Source organism: Orycteropus afer, unplaced genomic scaffold (genome assembly GCF_000298275.1).
Source record: "Orycteropus afer afer isolate SDZICR_OR568_19922 unplaced genomic scaffold, OryAfe1.0 scaffold00068, whole genome shotgun sequence".
Classification (NCBI taxonomy): domain Eukaryota; kingdom Metazoa; phylum Chordata; class Mammalia; order Tubulidentata; family Orycteropodidae; genus Orycteropus; species Orycteropus afer.
Window position 1 is genome coordinate 10,866,438 of NW_006921655.1, and position 18,058 is coordinate 10,884,495.

Genomic DNA, 18,058 nt, shown 5'->3' on the forward strand with positions numbered 1-18,058 from the left:
TTTTCTTCCAAAATTCTTCTAAGGTTTTTTCTGTGTTTTCTTTGGTCTGTCTTTCAATCCTTTCAAGATACCTACATATAATTCTTTTGAATTCCTTGTCAGAGAGTTCCAATGCTGCTTCTTCTTCAGGGATGCATTCTGGGTCTGTATCCTGCTCCCTTGTTTCTACCACTTTGTCCTGCTTCTTTGTGATGGTCTGTTGTCTTCAAGGCATCGTGGTGTTGTTGTATTTAGGTCTCTGTTAACTGTGAAGAGCAGTCAAGGGTGATTCTGGCTCTTCTTGGTGGCTTTTTTATCGTTGGCCCTTTGGTGGAGAAGGAGGTAGTGGTTGTCGCTCAGTAAGTGAAGTTGCAGGAGGTGGGGGTGTAGTTGTATCTTATGGGGACTGTTGTTGTCTCCCACTCAATTAGACACAAGTTATAATTGAATAACCTTCAAAAAACTAAAAGCACAGGGACAAAAAACACGCCATGCAATCACACAGAAACAATAACCAAAAAAAGGGAAAAAGAAGATGAAAAAACAAGAAAACGTGCAATATCTGGGGATAGGGCATTAAGAGAAAAAAAGTAGAGAATGAGAATAATGAAGGAAAAGAAAATGGGAAAAATGCAAAAAGAAAAACACGGAATGGGGTTAACTATGAGAAAAAAGGGGGGGAAATAACAAATTTAAAAAAAAAAAAAATTCAACCAGGAACAGGGAAAAGAAAAAAGGCTGAAAACTAGGACCTGGGAAGTGAAGATTAAGAATAATAATAAAAAGGACAAAAGTATTAATAATATTAGTTGGTTTGAAACGGACAAATACAAGCAAACTAATCACCAGAAAAAAGAAAGCAAAAAATATAAATAAATAAATAAAGAGAAAAAAAAAATCGGTGGAGGACAGGGCAGGGCACCCAGGCTCCCTCTGAGCACACAGATTGTGATGGAGTTCCTGTGGGCCCAGAAGGTAGGTGGGAGTGGGGGTGGCCACACCTCTGTTCACCAAGTGGGTGTGGGGTATAAGAGTAACAAGAGGAATTTCGTACCTTTTCAGTCTTAACGATCCGGAGGGTCCTTGGGGTTGCTGGAAAGCAGAACGTGTTTTAATCCCCAGGAATCTACGAGAGTGCTGTCTCTTTAAATATCCAAAATAGTCAAGCTGCTTTTATACCTTCAAAATGACAGCACCCTCCGGACCAGCAAAAGTCCACAGCTCAGCCCACCTTTCTCTTCACCTTCTCTGTTTATTCCCCAGCAGTCCTCCATGCAGTCCTTGGCTAGCAGGGTGATTTTTAGGTTAATTCTTAAGTTCTACCACCACTCAGGAATCTCCAAGCTGTCTGTGCAATCAGGATCGCTCAGGATTGCTGCCAGACTGCAGCTCCGTATGTCTCCTTTTTTTGTTATTTTCACGCAAATTCTTCTGCTAGTTGGGGTTTAGTCCACTTCTATATCTTTCCTTTCAAGGCTCAGGGATCCAGGATTATCTTCTGTGTCTGTGTTAATTGTTTCCCTTTTTTTTGTTGAAGAGGGTCTGTGCAGTCTTTCTACCTAGTCTGCCATCTTGCTGGAACTCTGCAAATACAGTTTTCAACAACACAAACAGTGGCTATACATGTGGACTTCACCACATGTATCAAGAATCAATGGTATTGAAGGAAGAAGTTGAAGCTGCACTGAAGGAACTGGTGAAAAACAAGGCTATGGGAATTGACAGAATACCCACCAAGATGTTTCAACAAATGGATGCTGCTCTGGAGGCACTCATTCATCTATGCCAAGAGATTTGGAAAACACCTACCTGGCCAACTGACTGGAAGAGATTCATATTTGTACCCATTCCAAAGAAAGGTGATCCCACAGAATGTGAAAATTATTGAACAATATCATTGATATCATACACAAGTAAAATCTTACTGAAGATAATTCAAAAATGGTTGCCACAGTATATTGACAGAGAACTTCCAGAAGTGCAAGCTGAATTCAGAAAGGGTCATGGAGCAAGGGATATCATAGCTGATGTCAGATGAATCTTGGCTCAAAGCAAAGAATACCAGAAGATGTTTACTTGTGTTTTATTGACTATGCCAAGGTATTCGTTTGTGTGGATCATAACGAATTGTGGATAACATTGAAAAGAATGGGAATTCCAGAACACTTGATTGTACCCATGAGGAACCTGTACATAGACCAAGAGGTTGTCATTCGAACAGAACAAGGGGATACTGCATGGTTTAAAATCAGGAAGGGAGTATGTCAGGGTTGCATCCTTTCATCATACTTATTCTATCTGTATGCTCAGCAAATAATCTGAGAAGCTGGAGTATGTGAAGAAGAACATGGCATCAGGATTGAAGGAAGGCTTGTTAACAACCTGAGAGATTTACTGACGAAGATTAAAGACTACAGTCTGCAGTATGGATTACACCTCAATATAAAGAAGAAAAAATCCTCACAACTGGACCATCATGATAGATGGAGAAAAGATTGAAGCTGTCAAAGACTTCATATTACTTGGTTCTACAATACTGTAATGGTTAAGTTTGTGTGTCAACTTGGCTGGGCCTGGTTGAGTGGTTGGGCAGCTGGATGTAGTATTCCCCATGATGAGACTGGTAATCAACTCCATGGTAGAATCTACTGTGAGCAGCTGAGTAGCTGACCTGGGGATGTGGTCTGCTCCCTGTAAATAAGAAACAGCTTTGGGAATGGTCTGTAGCTTATGGCACACTTGAACCCTGCATGTGGCCATGTCATTGTTCAACAGCCTGCCATGCTCTGCCGATCTTGGGACTTTCGATGGACTTGAGTTATGGCCTGCCATGTGGTTTGGTAACATTGGGACTGTGACTTTTTATTTGTTGACCTTGGGCTTGTCGGTCTCAGCAGCCAGTAGCTGCCTGAGTGAAGAGATGCCTCTAGCTTCAGTGGGCCAGAGCAAGAGGCAGAGCTGAAGCTCAAGGTCAAGGGGGTTTCACACATCCCCTAGAGCTGGCACCTTAAACTCAGAGTTAAAGCCTCCAGACTGTAAGAGAATAAACTTCTGTTTGTTAAGGCCATCCCATTTGTGGTATATTCTTATCAGGGCAGCACTAGGCACAAACACCAATGGAAGTAGCAGTCAAGATATCAGAAAGCTGCATTGAGTTCGGTAAATCTGTTGCAAAAGAACTCTTTCAAGTGCTGAGGAGCAAAGATGTCTCCTTGAAGACTAAGATCCACCTAACCCAAGCCATGGTATTTTCTATCCCCTTATATGCATGTGAGAGCTGGACAATGAATAAGGAAGACAAAGAAAAGTTGATGCTTTGAGTTGTCGTGTTGGTGAAGAATGATGAAAGTACTGTGGACTGCTAAAAGAACTCAAAAATCTGTCCTGGAGGAAGCGCAGCTGGAATGCTCCTTGGAAGTAAGAATGGCCAGACTTCGTCTCACCTACTTTGGTCATGCTGTCAGAAGGGATCAGCCTCTGGAAAAGGACGTCATGCTTGGTAAAGTGAAGGGTCAATGAAGAGGGGAAGGCCTTCAACAAGATGGATTGACAAGGTGGCTGCAGCTATGGGCTCAGGTTTAGTAGGAATCGTGAGGCTGGCACAGGACCAGGCAGTGTTTTATTCTGTTGTACATAAGGTTGCTATGAGTTGGAGACAACTTGATGGCACATAACAACAACAATAACAATCAAGTCAGTTCTGACTCTCATGACCTCCATTGGTTTTCTAAGGCTGTAAATCTTTTATGGAAGTAGATTGTCTCATCTTCCTCCCATGAAGCAGCTGGTGGGTTTGAACCACTGACCTCCTGGTTAGCAGCCGAATGTCTTACTCACTGCACCACCAGAGCTCCTAACAATAAAGGAAGTTTTACATATTATGTTACTGCACTAAGAAGCACTGGATTTCTTTCTTTTGACCAAGAGGAGGAGGCAAGAAATAGAATTGCAGAGATGTTACTAAAGATGTGTGCTTGGACTTGTACATCTATCCCCTACACCTCATTCACTCCTCCATGATCTAAATCTAACCTTTTCCAGCTAAATTGTATTCCATTCAAGTCCCTGGAAATGCATGATAGACACACCATATCTCCCTGGAATGTCTTTTCCATGCAGCAAGCAATCATAATTTTCTCTCTCTTCTTCAACTTAGTTCCAATGCTGCTTCTCCTACACCTTCTCAGATACCAAACCTTCATTACAGAAGAATTAATGCCTCCAAACCCTGTTATCTTCTTTTATAATTTTATATTGTTTTTTGGCATATATGCAGCACACTGTTTTCATTTCACAATTAGGCCACAAGCTCCTTGAGAAAAGGTGTTTTCAAGGCCATTTTGATTCTCCTCCACTTCCCCATTGTTCTTTAGGGGGCAAGATTTAATTACAATGCAATGCAAATGGTGCTCTTCTGAGGAGTTTGAGAGCAGGATGACCCTGAAAATGGAGAGTGGAAATAGGCAACAAAACCTAGATACAGAAAGTGCCTGCTTCTGTTTCATTCTACTCAGGCACTTTGTGTTTGTGTCATGTTAAGCAAGTTGCTTTATCTCCCTGAGCCCCTGACCTATAAAAAGAGCATTACACCTACTTCACAAAGTTGTTGTGAAAATTAGGTGAAATAATATATGCCTAACACAAAGCCTGACATGCAGTAGTGCCTAATTCTCATTCACTCTCAAGCACAATACATTTTTAATTTTTCCATGTCATATTATCTGAGAATGAATTTTGTGTGTGGCATTCTAAATGCTTTTAGAGTGGCTGAATGAGCAAATGACTTATTCTGTGCTCCGGATATAGAACAGGATTCTCCACCCCCTTCTCATTCCAACATACCTGAGAGACTCTCACCAGTATCTTTTCATTAGTAGACTCTCGTAAGCAACAAAGTGCACCATGGTAGAATTCGCAACAGAGGCCCATGTGCCCCAGAAGGCTAATTCAAAATTGGAGGTGGGAGACTGTATAATTTGAAGGCTTCTGCAAGATGATTCTGGTAAATGTTCTGGGGTAGTAGGTGGCTCTGGTTAAGAATCACAGATGAAGAACATATTCTCACCCACCAAACTGCAATCTTTTATGTCCTGCAAAACAATGGAAATTCATCTTCTCCATAAAATCTTTCAAAATGAGCCACTCTTAGCTTATTGCCCTAGTAGACAATGCAAACTTTGAAACTTACCACGTTTCCCTCCTTGCTTTGACATTAGGAAGCCCTATTTTTTTCTATTTTAAACATTGTTATGATTATTATCAATTCTTTTCAAGAGTTTATCTGCTCAACAACATTATTCTTGAATTAATGTTATTTTTTATCATTTAGTTTATTTTTTATTGTTGTTGAGAATATACACAGCAGAACACACACCAATTCAACACAATTCTACTTATAAAATTCAGTTACATTAATTACATTCTTCCAGTTATACAACCATTCTCACCCTCCTTTTCTGAGTTGTTCCTCCCCTATTGACATAAACATTGGCTCCTAAGTTTCCCAACTAATTTTCAAACTGCTGTTGCCAATTTAATTTCATAAAAATAGAGCTTAAAGAATAAAGAAAACCAAGATGCATGGAAACAGTCCAAGGGACTAGCGCACCATGTGAACCTCAGTTTACGTGACCCTGAGACCAGAAGAATTAGATGGTGCCCAGCTACCACTGTCAACCACTCAGAAAGGGATCAGTGTAGGAGATCCTGGATAGAAAAATGTGGAACAAAACTCAAAATCACAATAAATAAATAAAAGATACATCTTAAAGAAGCACAATACTCAAGGCACACATTCTTTACTAAGCTAAACTATTGTTTAACTTTAAGAAGACTTCAGGGGATATTTTGGTTTAAGTTTTAAAGATTATCTCAGAGCAATAGTTTTGGAAGTTCATCCAGCCTCCATGGCTCCAGAGATTCCATGAGAATTTGAAATTCTGTTCTGCATATTCTCCCTTTTGACCACGATTTTTCTATTGAATCGTTTATCAAAATGTTCAGTAATGGTAGCCAGATATCAGTCAACTCTTCTGGTCTCAGGGCAAAGGAAATAGTTGTTCTTGGAGGCAATTACCCACACATTCCATTTCTTCCTCCTATTATTATTGTGATTTGGGTGTGTTTACAGAGCAAATTCATTTTCCATACAGTAGTTCATATACATTTTGCTTCATGACATTGGCAATCCCCACAATATAACAGCTCTCTTCTCATTTCCTCCCTGTAGTTACCTCTTCCTTTAGTTTTTCTTTCCTATTCATTCCTGCCCCCTGAGTTATCTCCCTGTGCAAATACTACCCTTCTGTTCTCCCATGATTTCTTATTCTAAGGAGTGTATCATGTTCATCCGCCCTATATGCCTGTCTATTGGTTGGCTCTGCAGAAGCTCTGGTGGTGCAGTGCCTAAGGCATTTGGCTGCTAACTAGAAGGTTGGTGGTTCAAACCCACCAGCCACTTCATGGAAGGAAGATGGGGCAATATACTTCTATAAAGATTTACCACCTCAGAAACCCAATAGGGGTCGCTATGAGTCAGAATCCACTCAATGGCAGTGAATTTTTTTTTTTTGGTTTGCTTTGTTTTATTGTCTGGCTGGAAGCCACAGCAGTGAGTTCAATTCCAGGCCTGAGGGTTAACTAGGGGCCAGATCTCAGAGGCTTCACCAGGTTCAATCTGACCAATAAGTCTGGTATTTTCTATGATTTTGAGTTTTGCTCCACATTGTTCTCCTACTCTATCCAGGATCTACTGCCCTGATCCCTTTCTGAGTGGTTGACAGTGGTAAGTAGCTGGGCACCATGTAGTTCTTCTGACCTCATGGTCATATAGGCTGAGGTTCTCATGGTCCACTTGTCCCTTGGGCTAATTGTTGCCACACATCCTCGGTTTTCTTTATTATTCTTTGCTCCAGACAAGGAGAGACCAACTGTTGCATCTAGATGGACACTTGTAAACTTTTAAGACCCCAGTCACTACTCACAAAAGAACAATGTAGAATAATGTTTTTGTGTAGTATGTTATGCCAATTGAGCTTGATGTCCCCTGCAACCATGGTCTTGAGTCCACAGGTCCAACAACTCTTCCTCCCGTTCTTAACTCTCCTTTTTCCTCTGCTGCTCACTTTTTTGATGTCACATCCTACCCTAGATATATATATCCTAGCTTTTCTCCTCAACACCGTATTTGAGCTATTCCTGGATTTCAATCTCTGCCACCCATAAATCATCCTCCCTAACCCTGTACCCAGCCTAGTATCTGGAACTATAAACCAAATCAAACCAAACTTACTGCCATTGAGTTGATTCTGACTCATATTGACTCCCATAGGCTTTCCAAGGCTCAAACCCACCAGCCACTCCTCGGAAGGAAGGTTGGACAATCTACTTCCATAGTGATACCGCCTTGGAAACCCAAGGAGGGGTCGCTATGAGTCGGGTCTGACTTGACGGCACATAACAACAACAACAAATCTTTGCAGAAGCAGACTGCTTCATGTTTCTTTCATGGAGCAGCTGGTGGGTTCTAACCACTGGCCTTTTGTTTAGAAGCCAAATGTTTTAACCACTGCACCACCAGAGCTCCTTATCTGGAACTGTGTGGTATAGTAAATTACTTAGTGTGGCTTTTCTACCCATAAGTCTTTGTAAACTCCAAGGTGGGATTTTCGATGAGCAACTGAGGAGCTCCTGACTGCTGAAGTTGTCCACCTGGAGTATTTCTGTTGGGAGTGGCACAAAACAATGTTCTGGGAGGTGCCCACTCTCTCTCAGGTGCTTAGAGTTCTGATGCTATGATTGGCTAGTTTGACCACCCTGCCCAGCTCAAAAGGAGGCCTCCTAGAGGCAGAACTCTCTCTGACTGCTGGTGGAGGAAGACGTGCTGCTGAAAGAGACACGGGCTCCCAAGACACGTGTTGCTGGGAAAGAGACGCAAGAGACATGCATTGCTGAGTGAGACACCGAGGGACCAGTACTGCTGGGAAAGAGACTGTGAGAGACTGCTGGCTGAGGGACGGTGGGCTGGGAGAGAGACTGAGCATTTTTCCTGAACTTGAATTGTAGCCTGTTGTGCTTCCCTAATAAAGCCCATAATCTGTGAGCTCTGTGTGGCCACTGCAGCGAATTATCGAACCCAGGAGAGAGGTGGTGGGTGCTTTGGGAGGAACGGTTGGTGAAAGGGCTGGAGGGAGGCAGCATGTCTGGCCTTGTAGGAATAGGCCTTGGGTTACTGCTGGTAATCCTGTCTTCCTCTTATAGGGTTAGAGGAGGTCAGAACATGTGGCCTCCTTGCCCTTTTTGCAAACTGTATGTCCCTATTTATTTACATGGGGCGTTAGGGCCATCAGATGCTTCAAATCTTTTGTGGTGATAAAGGAAATGTGGTGACTGACACAGTGGTCAGCATAATGAGTCCTGAGTTAATTACTTGCCAAGGAATGGACATATACCAATAATGAATTTACTGAGTAGCTGACTGAGGGGGAAAAGTTGGAGGGGGATTATTGCTAAAAACATGGTTTGGGGTGGGTTATATTAATTGTTATGCTTTCTCTCCCTGTCTCTCTCATTGCCATCAAGTCAGATCCAACTCATAGTGACCCCTCTTTGGGTTTCTGAGGCAATATCACTACGGAAGTAGATTGCCCAACCTTCCTTCTGAGGAGCGGCTGATGGGTTTGAACCACCAGCTTTCTGGTTAGCAGTCACATGCCTTAGGCACTACGCTACCAGAGCTCTCTATCTATCACACATGTATGATTAATTAGAAAAGTCTATTTAGATCTTTGAGCCCTGGTGGTACACTAGTCAAAGCACTTGGCTGCTAACCAAATAGGCCAGTGGTTTAAATCCACCAACCGCTCCACAGGAGAAAGATGCAGCAGGAGAAAGTTGTGGCAGCCTGCTTCCTTAAAGTTTTACAATCTTGGAAACCCTATGGGACAGTTCTACTCTGTCCTATATTGGGTGGCTATGAGTCAGAAGCAACTCAATGGCAGTGGATTTTTAAAATTTAGATCTTATTATGGCACATGAGGAAGGAGCTCTGGTGGTAGAGTGGTTAGGTCTTTTGCTGCTAACCAAAAGATCGATGGCTGGAACCTACCAGTCACTCCACGGAAGAAAGATGAGGCACTCTACTTCTGTAAAGATTTACGGCTTTAGAAACCCAGTGGGAGTCACTATGAATCAGAATCCACTCCATGGCAATTACTATTTTGTTTTTTTAAATGGCATATATATATTTTGAAGGAGCTCTGGTGGTATAGTGTCTAAGGCATTTGACTGCTAACCAGAAGGTTGGCAGTTCAAATCCACCAGTCACTCTGCAGAAGAAAGAGTGGGCAATCTAATTCCATAAAGATTTACTGCCTCAGAAACCCAAAGGGGGTCGCTATGAGTCAGAATCAACTGGATGGCAGTGAGTTTGGTTTTCTTGGTACATATTTTGAAGTTGTTGTTGTTGGGTGCACTGAATGGATTCCGACTCATAATGACCCCATATGATAGAGTAGAACTACCTCACAGGAGTTTGGGGCTGTCATATTTACAGGGGCAGATTGGCAGGTCCTTTCTCCCATGGAGCTGCTGGGTAGGTTTGACCTCCAGACTTCTAAGAGTATGAATCATGTGTTCTTTTTTCTTTTTTAAATCTCTGTACAATATATAATCCATAAATATGTACCGCTTGCTGTGGCTATATCTCCAAATGCTCACCTCCTTCATGTTATTCCATTTATGTCATCCTAACAAATGGATAGACTGGTATCTGCTGTATCAAAATGAAAAAGATCTTTTAACGCCTTAATTTTTTTTCAGTGGATCTAAAAACAATCAGCCCACTGGACTCTTCATGGCCCTCCCTACATTTAGCAGTGTACTTGTAATGATGCACAGGGGAGCTCTAAACTTCAGCAGTTTAGAAAACAAAGAATTGAAGTCTCCTTATGTATGATTTTGAGCTCTGATTTTGTATTCTCAACAGCTCCCTTTTATTTAGGTCTGCTTCTGTTTTGTTCCACTACCTGAGGCTACAGAAGAGGTCTATGCTAATTTGTCTGGCTGCAGAATGCAGTTTTAACCTTTTAGTTAGAAATCCCACATGTCAGAAGCGTTTGTGTTATGCTATTTCAGTTCTCTACAAATATCACATCATGGCAAGACAAATTGTTGCAGTGTCAGGAACTGATTCTGTCTTCTGATGAAGAAGGATTAATTTTCAGTGCCTGGATCATGTTCCTGAAAGAAGATAAAAAATGTAGATTTAATATATGTTTTAAAATACCTTGTGTTTCCCGCTTTACATGCAAATATATGAAAAACTAGATCTTTTGAGATTTTGAAAAAATCTACTTATTTTGCATTTTTTGTAACTTCTCATAACATTAACACTAAGTTGTCAATCAAAATGATAGACTAAAATAAAAATTTTCTAGATCATTAAGAAGATGTTCAAAGGCAATAACTGAATTGCACAATTTATAATCCAAGTTTTTATTGCCAGGATGCAAATATCATGGCCTAATCAACAAAAATGGGGAAAAAAATCTCCTTCAGTCCATTATGATAGAAAGATTTTCTCATACTGTTCTTAATATTTGGGTAGGACCTATAGTCTAAGAACCTCAGCATTATAATTAGGAGAATGAGATTGTTCAGGATTAAAATAATAACACTGAATTCATGAGAACTCCAAATTTTTCTTTCTCTTCTGAAATGTCACCTGTAGTAAGATGAGTTATTGAAGACTTAGTTGATATTCTGTCTTTTATATCAGCTTGCATTCAACTGAAAGTTGGATAATTTGAATATGTCCTAATATTGCATGTGAAAGAACAATAAATTTCATAAACTGCCATTGAGAAGTGAATTGTGACAACATTGGTATGAAACAATGTAAAGAAAACAACCACTTTGGCAAATTGCTTTTGGAAAACAATAAATGGCAAAATAGAACATGCACCTATGTAATCTCACTATCCAATATACTCTGTAAAAAAAGAAGAAAAAAAAAAAACTTGCTTATGTGCTCCAGTAGAAAATGTACCATAATTTTTACACGGTATTGTTACTAATAGCAAACCACTGAAAACAACCCAAATGTCAATCTACAGTAAAATGGATAAGTAAGTTGTGCTCTGGTGGCATAGTGCCTAAGGCATTTGATTGCTAACTGGAAGGCTGGAGGTTCTCACCAGCCACTCATCGGAAGAAAGATTGAGCAACCTACTTCCGTAGTGATACTGCCTCGGAAAACCAAGGAGGGGTCGCTGTAAGTTGAAATTGACTCCACGGCAGTGAGTTCGGTATTTTTAGTCACACAATGGAATACAGGAAGTCTCCAGGTTAAAAATGTTCCAGCTTATGGATAACTCCTACTTGCCCTTTAATGTTATGTAAATTTGCACTCACTTTGATATGATTGAACCAATACCTACTACAAATTCATCATAATCATCTTCACATGTTGCACATGAAGCTTTTAAATTGGGCTTCAAGCCTTTTCTTGCACTGAAGTAAGGCTGAATGAGAACCATATGTACCTGCCATGGTTTGAATTGTGTGTCCCCAAATTATGTGCCAGCTTGGCTAGGTCATGATTCTTAATGGTTTGGCAATTACGTAATGATTTAATTTAGTAGTTATGTAATGTTGTAATCATCTCCCATAACATGATTTGACATGATCAGTCATTCACTTGCAAGGGGATGAAGGTAGGATGCAACACCCTTATTTAGGTCACATCCATGAAGTTTCCCTGGAGTGTGGTTTGCATCACTTTTTATCTTGTAAGAGATAAAAGAGAAGTGCAGTGAGCAGATAAGGAGAGATCTACCACCACTAAGAAAGAAGAGAGGGGAGCAGAGTGCATCTTTTGGATCCTGGTCCCTGTGCTGAGAACCTCTTAGACCCAGGGGAAGATTGATGCCAAGATACATGGAGATCTCCAAGGAACACCAGGCCCACAGGTTTTCAAAGGAGATAAGGATCTTCCCCTAGAGCCCACAGAGAGAAGTCTTTCCCCAGAGCTAGTGTCCTGGATTTAGACTTCTGGCCTCCTAAACTGTGAAAGAATAAATTTCTGTTTGTTGAAACCATCCACTTGTGAATATTTCTGTTATAACAACATTAGATAACTAAGACAGCACCTCTTTTGACTTATCAACAAATTCTACTTAAAGATAGTTATGAATGATCTCATTCATAGCCCAGGAACTGACTGTATTATCCAGCAGAAGAAATAATTTATAATTATACTTGATAGCATGGATGAATCCCCTAAATGTGTTGTTGTCCAAATAGGGCAGATCATAGAAAAGTGTATATATTCTAATTTAAGATGTACAAAGCACAAAATAAGCAAAACAAAACAATAAATTTTAGGGTACACGTCTAGGTGGTAAATCTGTAAAGAGAACCAAGGAAATAATGATCACAAATTTCATAAAAATGATTAATAGTCTGGAGGAGAGAGTGGATGACATCAGGGTATGGTACAGAATACTTCCATATTTTGTTTTCTGGCCTGGGTACATGGGTGTTAACTTAATTGTTATAAACACTAGACACATGCTTTTAAATGTTTTGTATGCTCTGCTTTACAATTGAGGGGGGGGAAAAAAAGCTCATTGCTGTCCAGTCAATTCTGACTCATGACTATACACAGGGTTTTCTGAGAGCGTTTGAACTTCCATTCCTCTCACCTACTTTGGTCATGTTGTCAGAAGGGACCATCTCCTGGAGAAGGGTATCATGCTTGGTAAAGTGGAGGGTCAATGAAAAAAGGGGAAGGGCCCTCAACAAGGCGGACTGACACAGTGGTTTCAATGATGGGCTGTGTTTCATTCTGTTGTACATAGGGTCGCTATGAGATGATTTGATGGCACCTAACAACAACCACATACAAATAAACAAAGGCAGTTGCCCTGGAGTCAATTCCAACTCAAAGCAACCCAGTGTATGCAGAGTAGAATTGCTCTATAGGATTTTCAAGGTTGTGACTTTTTGCTAGGCTTTTCTTCTGAGTTGCCTCTGTGTAGGTTAGAACCACTGACCTTTTGCTTAGTAGTCTGGTTAGTAGTCTAGCATTAGCTCCACTTAGCAACTCAAACAATAGATATTCCATAAGTATATACTGAATTCAAAGCAGCTAATTTGAGTTTCAAAACTTGGCATGATGGGCATTATAACAATCATAAAATTCAATACTTATTTACTTCCAAATGAATGATTCCCATCAATCAGCAACAGTGTATAGGCAGGTCACCATTAAGCAAATAAATGTAAAGCATTTAACCAAATATTCTCCCTAAAGCAATGCGCACCTTTTAGTGAGTCCATCACCACCTAAATTTAGGGTTTACTTGCTTTCACCTGACTTCCTTGCCAAGCACTGAAGCCACTCATCCTGCAGGCAGCATAGAAACAAGGAGAGAACACTCAGCCTCCACTATAGCACTTAGAGCTCACACCACTATATACACCATCCTTGCTGACTCCCTTTGAATTAAGGACTCTGCCTATCGGCAATGGGTCCAAGTCTTATCTATTCCATTGGGCTTTGACTCTTTGCCTAGGTCTGAAGTTGGACAGGTCTCTCCCTGCAAATTGAAAGCCCCCTCCTCCACTCAAGAAAGTCTGGATCTGTTGTATTTCATACTATGGATAACCCTTATGAATTTCAGACTCTCATTGTCTTGTTTCTGTAAACATCAAGTTCAAATAAACACAATTCAAATATCTCGTCTTTTTCCTGCTTCTCTGATTTATGGTGAGTTTTCCAGCCACTCTCTGCCTTGCTCTGCATGCTTCACTCTGAAACTAGAACACTTGAAAGTACGAAATGCATACTAGAAACCTCCACAGTATAGACCTAAACTCAATGAACATTGTCATAGTCATCATGCCAAAGAGACCTAAATCTGACCAAAGAATGTTTACTGAATCACTACACAAGACACTCAGGAAAATAAAAGCTACCATATGATAAATTCTTTCCAAATACAGGGTAGAATTTTCTCCCTCAGATTGATAGTGGACCCTTGACAGTCATTGAAAGAGCTTTCAATCTTTCCCAAAATTTATTAGCAACTCTTTTTTCTTTTCTAAAGTACATCTAGAGAATAGTTTGAAAAGTTAATTGTAATTGATAAGCTGTAATTAGGGCCTTGTGGTTTCCCTAGAGTTTAGAGCCAATGGCTACAGAATCTTATTAGAGAATTTAATTAATGTATTTCCATTACATTTTACTTACTAGGGCAGAAACCAGTACAGTGACAAAAGGCTTTCCATAGAAATGAAAAATGTTAGGTAAATTACCATTTTAAAGCCTAATTATAAAAGACAAACACTTTTTAATGCAATCTTGTTCTGTTAAACCTTATAAATGAGTAAAAATATTACTCAGCTTTTTTTTTTTTTCCTTTTAATTGCTATTCTTCTTCTTAGTATTGGAACAAATACTCAAAAAGATATTCTAGCTTTCAGTGAATTCTATTTGTCATGTCTTGAGGAAAATATAATCTTGATTATAAGGGACAAATGTAACTAAGATTACCTTGGCTAAGAAACAATTTAAAGATCAACAACACTAGCTACTGATTCCTCAGAGAGAAGGTACTATTTTACACCGTCTCTCCATGCTGTTAGAATAGACATTAAAGTTACTGTACTAAAATATATACACACCAATCTTCCAAAATATTCCACAAGTAAAGAATATGGGTGAATAATGCCTTTGTCAGTAAGGCATTTTGCACTTAGGATTAACCTATTAGAATATTATTCCTGGCAAGAATACTGTATCAGTTATGATTAGTTATTAAGCTTTTATCTTGGACCTTTTAAAACAAAGAATCATTGCCATGAAAAGATAAAACAAATGTCCTGAGTGAATGAGGATGCAGAACAAATACATTTTGGCATGAAAAGGGGTTCAGTAGCTTTTCAGGAGAGTTGGTCTTTGTGTTATTTGCATTGAGATAGATGCATAAAGTTGAAACTCAACAGCAGTCTTCTTCCCATCGTTTTTGGGGGCTGGCCTTCATCTGTGGCAGCAGAACTCAAGATAAACTAGAGTATAATTACTTAAAAAATAATTCCTGAACAAAACATCATGAAGGCTTATCCCCTCCATGCCTTTTCTCTTTGTTTGAACGTCCTCCTACACTTCTTTCCCTAATAAACTTCTAGTCATTTCCCCAACCCCCAAGGCTTAGCATATACCTCACTTCCTCTGGGACCCCTTTAGTGAACCCCTCAATCTCTAGAGCAATTAAGTACCCAGTTTTCTTTAATCTCATGGCTTTTTGGATATACCTCCATTATAAATGTGTAACACCTGCTAGAATGAGCTCCTAGAATTTTTGTGGTTTGTAAACAATATAAGGATATCTAACGGTTATTACGGGAGCTCTGGTAGCATAGTGCCTAAGGCACTTGACTGCTCACCAGAAGGCTGGCGGTTCAAACCCACCAGCCATTCCTCGGAAGGAAGGTTGGGCAATCCTACTTCCATAGTGATACTGCCTTGGAAACCCAAGGAGGGGTCTCTATGAGTCGGGGCCCGACTCGACGGCACATAACAACAACAATGGTTATTACATAAAAGAATTGTGGCACCTAAAATTTCTGTGCAAGGGAAAAATTATTTTTCAGTTCAAATGGAACCCATATGATAGAAACAGAAAGCATCAACAGTATGCAAATATTCTCAGTTATTGAGTGTATATTGGCAAGTGTTTTGATGAACTTTCTAAACAAAGTAAAACTCCTAAGAAATAAAGTTGATGGGAACCCTGTTAAATAATGTCAGAACTTGCACATTGATAAACCCAAAACAAACAAAGAAACAAACAACAACAACAACAAAACCCTTAGAATTCTCAGTAATTAGCAACAAGTGCTCTGATACAAGGGAGCGGCCATTTAAGCCCAGATCAGCATGGAGCTGGAATAGCAGGGGGTCCAAAAAGAGCATCAGCAGAAATAAGTCCAGAGCAGAAAAAAAAGTAATCCACTAATTTTCAGCAAGGGGAGATTGGAAGCTAATCCCCAAACACCATGGTACAATATTTTTAGTTATTCCATTCCATCTCTTCATCTGGACTATATAAAGAAGAACCCAGTATCAGCACTGAAGACTCATTAACAACCTGTGATATGCAGATGACACAACCTTGCTTGCTGAAAATGAAGATGTTTTGAAGTATTTACTGATGAAGATCAAAGACTACAGCCTTCAGTATGGATTGCACCTCAACATAAATAAAGCAAAAATCTTCACAACTGGACCAATAAACAACATCATGTTAAACAGAGAAAAGATTCAACTTGTCAAAGATTTCATTTTACTTGGATCAATAATCAACACACATGGAAGCAGCAGTCAAGAAATCAAACAATGTACTGCTATGGGTGAATATGCCACAAAACATCTCTTGAAAATGTAAGAGCAAAATGTCACTTTGAAGACTAAGGTGTGCCTGACCCAAGCCATGGTATTTTCAATAGCCTCCTATACATATGAGATCTGGACAATGAATAAGGAAGACAGCAGAACTGATGTATTTGAATTGTGGTATTGGCAAAGAATATTGAAAATACAATAGGCTGCCAAAAGAACAAACATGTTTGTCTTGGAGGAGGTTCAGGTGGAATATTCCTTAGAGTTAAAAATAGCCAGACTTTGTCTCTCATACTTTGGTCATGTTATCGGAAGGTATCCATCCCTGGAGGATATCATGCTAGGTAAAATAGAGGGTCAGCAAAAAAAGGAAAGACCTTCAACAAGGTCTTCAGTGGAAAAAGGGATTGACACAGTGGCTGTGACGATGGGCTCAAATGTGGCAATGATTCTGAGGATGGCACAGAACCAGGCAGTGTTTTGTTCCGTTGAACATAGGGTCATTTTGAGTTGAAACTATTTTGACAGCACCTAACAACAATTTCTTTATCTATCAGTTAGCTATACTATGAACGGTGGCAACTATTATTCCTGTTCTGTAGCATGAATTTAGATATCTTCAACCCTTTGATTAACTTTTCAAAGATTAAAAATAATCTCTCAAGGAGTTCCTGTAAGATGGTGGAATAGGCAGACAAACTACATAGACCCTATTCAACAAAGAAAAGGGGAACCAATTAATACAGATATAGAAGATAATTCTGGAGCCCTGAGCTTTGAAAGGAAGGATACAGAAGTGGACTGAATTCCAACTAGTAGAAGAATCTGCATGAAAACACGAAAAAAGGAGACATACAGAGCTGCAGTCTACCTGCGATCCTGATGGCACGGACAGCTTGGATATTGCCAAGTGGTGTTAGGACCTAAGAATTAACCGAAAAAAATGCCCCTGCTAGCCAGGCAGTGCATGGAGGACTGCACTGGTAGCTGGTGAATAAAAGGGGAAGCAGCAACGAGGGAGACGAGCTGAGCTGTGGACTTTTGCCTGTCTGGAGGGTGCAGCCATTTTAAATGTTTACAAGCAGTTCAAACATTTTGGATATTTAGAGTGACAACATTCTCTCAGATTCCAGGGATGTATGAATAGGCTCCACTTGCCTGGGACTCAAGCACATTCCAGACACAAACGATTGGAAAGTGCAATATTCCCCTTGTTAATCTTATATCCCACAATCTCTTGGTCAATGGAGGTGTGGCCATCCCTCACTCCCACTCACCTTCTGAGCCAGCAAGAATTCTATCCCAGTCTGTGTGCTCGGATGGAGCCTGGGTGACCTGCCCCACACTACCCCGATTTTTTTTTTTTCCTTTTTAGTTTGTTTGCTTTTGTCTGTTTTAAAATCACTATTACCATTATTTTTTGCCCTTTTTTCATCATTTTATTACTATTCTTTCTTCTTCCCTTCCCAGGTTCTAGTTTTTGGCTTTTTCTCTCTTCCTTTTTTCTGTTTCCCATTTTTTTTCTTCATTATTCTCTTATTCTACCTCTTTTCTCTTATTGCCCCTTCCCCAGATATTGCTGTTTTTTTTATTTTATTTTATTTTATTTTTTCTTCTTTTGGTGATTGTTCCTGTGTGTTTGTGCAGTGTGTTTTTTGTCCACTTACTTTTACT